Consider the following 5,876-nt stretch of genomic DNA (forward strand, 5'->3'; position numbering starts at 1 on the left):
GGGCCGCGGAAACGGCGACGGCGGCGACAGAACCGACGGAGGTGGAACTCGAGGCGTGGGAGCGCGGACCGTGGGTGTGGCCCGCACCGGAGAGGTCGACGGCGGCCGAGCGCCCGGCTCTGAAGCGGCAGGCCTCCTGCCCTGAGCCCTGTGCAGGACCGAAGCGACCGGCCCTGCAACGGCAGAGCTCGGCACCGGCAGCCACGGTCCACTGGACGGCGATCCCGCGGGAGGAGTGGCCGCAAGGGCTGGCAGCGCCGCCCGAGCAAAGGCGCCAGAGGGCGCCAGGGCGCCCGTGATCCCAGATGCAGTAAGGAGCGCGCGTAAAATGGGGCCGTTTGTATGGGGAAAGCACACTCCGTCGCAAGGTCGCGGAAAAGGGGGGTGTGAGGAACCGCGGTTCCCACAGGCCGAATTCGACCAAAGCATAGCCGGATAAAGGCGGTGGGACGGTCGGATAAAGGCTGATGGCTGGCTGGATAAGGCGAAGAGGCCAAGGGCCCCGAGAGGAGAAGTGTCCCGAAATGTCCTTGATCCTTGATAAGGACTACATTAAATCGGGGACATTTTTCCGATCACAGGAAGCCGTCGCACGTTCCGATCGATCCAAAAATAAGGGAGAAAACTAGATGGGGATGTTGAAGTCCTTGCCGAAGGATCAAGGAGCTTTTCTCATCACGGCAGGCCCTGGAACGCCTCGATCGGGCCTCAAATAACGGAGAAGTCAAGATATATATATCTTGAGAAAATATCCTTGATCCTTGATCCTTGGTCCTTGATAAGGACTCCATCAATTCCACGGCAGGCCATGGAACGCCTCGTGATGAGAAAAGCTCCTTGATCCTTCGGTAAGGACTTTAACATCCCCAGTCATACATATCTAGTTTTCTCCCTTATTTTTGGACCGATCGGAACGTGCGACGGCTTCCAGTGATCGGAAAAATGTCCCCGATTTAATGTAGTCCTTATCAAGGATCAAGGACATTTTCCCCAATCAAAAATATTTGGTTTTCTCTGCTATTTATGAACCGATCTGGGCGTGCCACGCCTTTTGGTAATCGGTATAGTTTCCCCAAAACAGGACACAGCAAGGATGATTTTTCAATAAATTTATTCATCATAACTTAGCTTAGTATACATAAATAAACTATCTGTATCTACTATCTAAATATATGGACGCGTTGTAACGGACCTGCTTCTTGGTTCGCTTGAGTTTGCTGGGCTCGCTCAGCGGTCGGCCGATTCGTCGCAACGTATTTTTATTGTTGCCCCCAACGACAAATGATAAGACCTTCCTTTTCTTTAATCGAACTCCTCTTTATTCGTATTTATATTAGGACTTAGGGCTAGATGCTACAATTCAGCTTATCTATGGATCTCCACCACGCGTGGGCTCTCGTCGGGTGTGGCAGCGTTGAGGCTATTGATTGGGACAGTTTGACCTCCGCTATTACTTTGGCCCGCCACGCAAATCCGCACTCTACGGCTCGCACTCCCCTCGTAGCTTCCGCCGGCAACTGTGGATCACCTCTTAACTTAGACTCACTCTGGGGGCAGGCGGGGCCTGTCTTCCTGTTGCTATTCACTTCACTGCACTTCTTCGAACCGTACCGGATACTACTCTTACGCTTCGTTGCCACAGCCTCCTTTTATAGCCCCTTGACGGGCCCCGGCTCGGCGTTGGTAGTTTTCCATCGCCGTCTCCTGGTTTCCACGGCCTTCGTAACGGGGCCTGGCCGGTGGCGTGATCCCATGCCCATATTTGGTCATGCGTCGGATCGCTGCCGGCCCGATCCCGCCGTCTCCTCTGCCTCTCGCGTTTCTCTCGCTCCGAGAGCGGGACACTTCTCCTCTCGGGGCCCTTGGCCTCTTCGCCTTATCCAGCCAGCCATCAGCCTTTATCCGACCGTCCCACCGCCTTTATCCGGTTATGCTTTGGTCGAATTCGGCCTGTGGGAACCGCGGTTCCTCACACCCCCCTTTTCCGCGACCTTGCGACGGAGTGTGCTTTCCCCATTCAAACGGCCCCATTTTACGCGCGCTCCTTACTGCATCTGGGATCACGGGCGCCCTGGCGCCCTCTGGCGCCTTTGCTCGGGCGGCGCTGCCAGCCCTTGCAATTTTCTGGCTGGGGCCGAATCCCCGCCTATCGATAAGGTGTAGGGGCGCTTAGGCGATCCACTCGATATCTCTCCCCAGTAAGTATTCCACTTTTCTCTTTTTTGTCTTCTCTTTATTCATTTCCTTCCCGCGTGTTTCGCCCTTGTTTTTTTTTTTCCTTTTTGCTCTTTTTTTCCTTTCCCCTTTTTTTTCCTTACTTTTGTTCACGGAACACCTCCGTGCGTGTGGCCGACATCGCAATGCGGTACCGGGTACCCCGCTCGCTCACCAGCTTCTTCACCCTCCTACCCACGAGGCGAATCTGGGTCTGCGCGCGGACCACCGCCGCCGGCCACTCCTCCCGCGGGATCGCCATCCAGTGGACCGTGGCTGCCGGTGCCGAGCTCTGCCGTTGCAGGGCCGGTCGCTTCGGTCCTGCACAGGGCTCCGGGCAGGAGGCCTGCCGCTTCAGAGCCGGGCGCTCGGCCGCCGTCGACCTCTCCGGTGCGGGCCACACCCACGGTCCGCGCTCCCACGCCTCGAGTTCCACCTCCGTCGGTGCTGTCGCCGCCGTCGCCGTTTCCGCGGCCCGCGTCTCTGCTTCTGCCGCTGCCTCGGCCGTCGCCGTCTGGGCCGCCGTCGCCGTTTCCGCGGTCTGCGTCCCTGCTGCCGCCGTCGCCGCCTCTGCCGCTGCCTCGGCCGTCGCTGTCTGGACCGCCGTCGCCGTTTCCGCGGTCTGCGTCCCTGCTGCCGTCGTCGCCGCCTCTGCCGCTCGCATCGCCGCCTCCGCCGTCGCCGTGGCTGCCGCTGCTTCGGCCGTCGCCGTCGGGACCGCCGTCGCCGTCTGGGCCGCCGTCGCCATTTCCGCGGCCTGCGTCTCTGCTGTCACCTTCGCCGCTTCTGCAGTCCGCGTCGCTGCCTCCGCCGTCGCCATTGCTGCCGCTGAGGTCGTGGGGGCGGGTCCGGGGTTTCTCCTCCGCGGGTCCCTGTTGTTGCTGCCGCGTTGACACTCCTCCCACACCCGGGCGCCGGCCTCTGGCTGGGCTTCGCTCGGGGCGGGCCCCGAGGCCCACGTGATGTGCAGGGTCTGGTGGTGCCACACCATCCCCTGGCGCACGGCGGTCCGCACCTCCTGCGATACATACGGTCCCATTACGGCCGCCTCCGGTCCCCTCCACTGTGGTTGCTGCTGCCACTGCTCCTGCCCCTGCTGCTGGTGATGCGGCTGCTGGTGCTGCTGTTGCTGCTGCTGCTGGTGCTGCTGTTGCTGCTGCTGCTGGGGCTGCTGCTGCTGGTGCTGCTGGTGCTGCTCCTCCTCGGCCTGCGGCTGCCGCCTCTCGGAGCCCTCGTCATCCTCGGCCGGTGGCGTAGGTTGCCACAGCTCGCCTTCCTCCTCCTCGGCCTGCTGCAGCCGCCGCTGCCACTCGGCCTCGGGGTTCGTAGCCTGCTTGCCCGTGGCCTGGGGCGGCGTTCCCTCGGTCTCCGCCTCGTCGGTCCGGGGCTGCATCGGCGGCAGCACCACCCGGAATGGTGGGGGTGGCGGCGCCTCGTCGCTCTCTTGGCCGTGCTCCTCCGTACTGGCGGCTCTTTCCGCCTGTCGCCGCCGCGCCTCCATCCGCTCGTCCCTCCGCCGCCTGATCGCCCGCGCCCTCTCCAGCACTTGGTGCATCCGGCGCTTCTCCTCCGGCGTCGCCTCCTGAAACCTCCGCCTCACCGCCTCGATTTTGTCGCGCAGGATCAGCGGCCTTCCATTCCTCGTCTCCGGCTCCGCCCCTTGCTGCCGTCTCCATCTGGCCTTCACCTGAGCGGTTGGCGCGCGCGGGCCGTCGGTGCATATGACCTCGTCGTCGTCCTCCTCCTCCTCATCCGATGACACCGTCGGCGACACCGAGTCGTGCCCCGATGGCGCCGGTGACACCAACTGCGAGGCCAGCAGTTGAAGGAACTGGGAGCCATCGCACAAATCCTCCTCGTCTCTACGCGAGAGCAGAGACTCCCGTCGCTGACGAGAAGTATCGGCGCGATAGCCCCCTTCTCCCACGATCGCCTGTTGCTCCTCCAGGAAGGCCCTAATATCCTCCATCTTCTTCCTGCCATCGTCGTGGTTGAGCCCGCGTTTCATCTCCATTTTTTTATTCTTGCTACTTTTCTTGCGTTCTTTCTGGTGATAATTACCTTCAAGTGTTCGCTGTTCCGTTTTCCACCCGCCTATATACACGCGTTGCATTGCCAATCGTTCCCTCTACCGGTGCCGGTGCTCCGTGTTTCGGTCTCTCCTGCCTGGTTCTAACGGTTGTTGCGTTTGTACTCATGGCCCTCAGCCTCGTCTCTCTGCCGGCCGCGCTCTCTAACGGCATCTTTCCCCTGGTTGTGTGAGTGCCGTCGCGCTCTCCGCTCTCTATCCGATTTCGCCTTATCCCTTTTTTTTGGATACTGTTGTGTTCTCGCCGCGTTTCTCTGTTGGCTCATGGATAACACTTTTCCATCTTTGATGGACCCACCCCCTTCCCGTTCATGATTATTTTGCTTTTTATTCCCCCTTTTATTTTTGCTTATTCACAATTTTTATTTAGCCCTTTATTCTTGTTTATTTTAATTGCTATTTAATGGATTAATGGATTGCTAATTATTTACTTTTAATCGTTATAAAAATTGCTATTTATTCTTACATGCCACCGCCGACCTGTCTTCTTCATCCCGTGCTGCTCGGACCCTCCTTGGCCTGGGTGAGTTCTCCCGACCCGGATGACTTTTACTCAATCCTTCCTCCCTTTCCAGCTTGCCCTCTGCCCTCAATGCGGGCCGCTTGCCGCGATTCCGCTCGTGAACAATGGGTCCTCCGACCCTCCGCCCGGGCTGGAATCTTGGGCTCACATCCCAGGGCAACTCCTATGCGCCACCGGCGCAGGTGACAGGTGTCTCCCTCACACAGTGGCTCGGACCCGAGGATCATCCGACTCCTCGCCCGGTAGTCCACGCATGAGCGGCACCCGTCGTTCCGGCCCGACGCTCGTAGTTGCCTCGTGAGTCCGCGTTGAGGCGTGAGCCTGGCCCCTGGGTTTTTCCTGGTCATCCGATGTCTGAGATTACACTCCCCGACCCTTGATTCGCCTCCCAGCTTTGGGTGACGCGTTTCCTGTTCAGGTTTGCTGAGCTTTTCCTCTTCTCGTTTTATTTTCCTTTCTTTTTACTAATTTTCGCTTTTTTTTTCTGATTTCTCCAACCACAGTCTTCCTGTTCGCCTTTTTTTTTTTTTAAATCTAAGTGCACAAGTCCATCACACTGCGTGCTGACGAGTCTCGTGCGTGTCCTGCGCGGCACCCTTCCCCAGTGTCCTGCGTGGCACTCTACCGTTCCTGGGCCTGCGTGACCTTTTAGGGCGACCTATTACAGCCAGTCTCCGGCACCCCTGTGTCTCTCGCTCCTCGGGTTGGGGTTTCAGATCTCGTATGTGTGCCGTTCTCTTCTTCCTGTCGCCCTCCTTTCTTAGGTTGCAGATAACCGGGGATATAAAGTCCTCTATCTGGTATGGCCCATCGTACCTTGGTGCCAGCTTCGCGGCGCATCCCTCCGCTGCATTGGAAAGGTGGTGCTGTTTGGCCCACACGACCTCTCCCACTTTGGGTCTCCACGGTCTTCTTCTCAGGTTGTAATGCCTGGCCTGATCCTGGGCTGCCCTTTCCAAGTTGCGTCGAACCAACTGAAACAGCTCCTTTAATTTCTTCGTATTTTCATCCGGCGTCTCTGTGCCTTGTCCCGTGCCTACCGTCTCCTCG

The 5,876-nt window shown here is 59.0% G+C and overlaps 1 long non-coding RNA gene across 1 annotated transcript; it reads left to right on the forward strand.

Moving 5' to 3' along the window:
- The first annotated feature begins 4,785 nt into the window (after nt 1-4,785).
- On the forward strand, nt 4,786-5,360 carry LOC117191747. The gene is made up of 3 exons (XR_004474061.1): nt 4,786-4,826; nt 4,879-5,244; nt 5,330-5,360. It is a non-coding gene; the product is annotated as an uncharacterized LOC117191747 (long non-coding RNA).
- The last annotated feature ends 516 nt before the right edge of the window (nt 5,361-5,876 follow it).

Source organism: Drosophila miranda, assembly GCF_003369915.1.
Source record: "Drosophila miranda strain MSH22 chromosome Y unlocalized genomic scaffold, D.miranda_PacBio2.1 Contig_Y1_pilon, whole genome shotgun sequence".
Taxonomy (NCBI): domain Eukaryota; kingdom Metazoa; phylum Arthropoda; class Insecta; order Diptera; family Drosophilidae; genus Drosophila; species Drosophila miranda.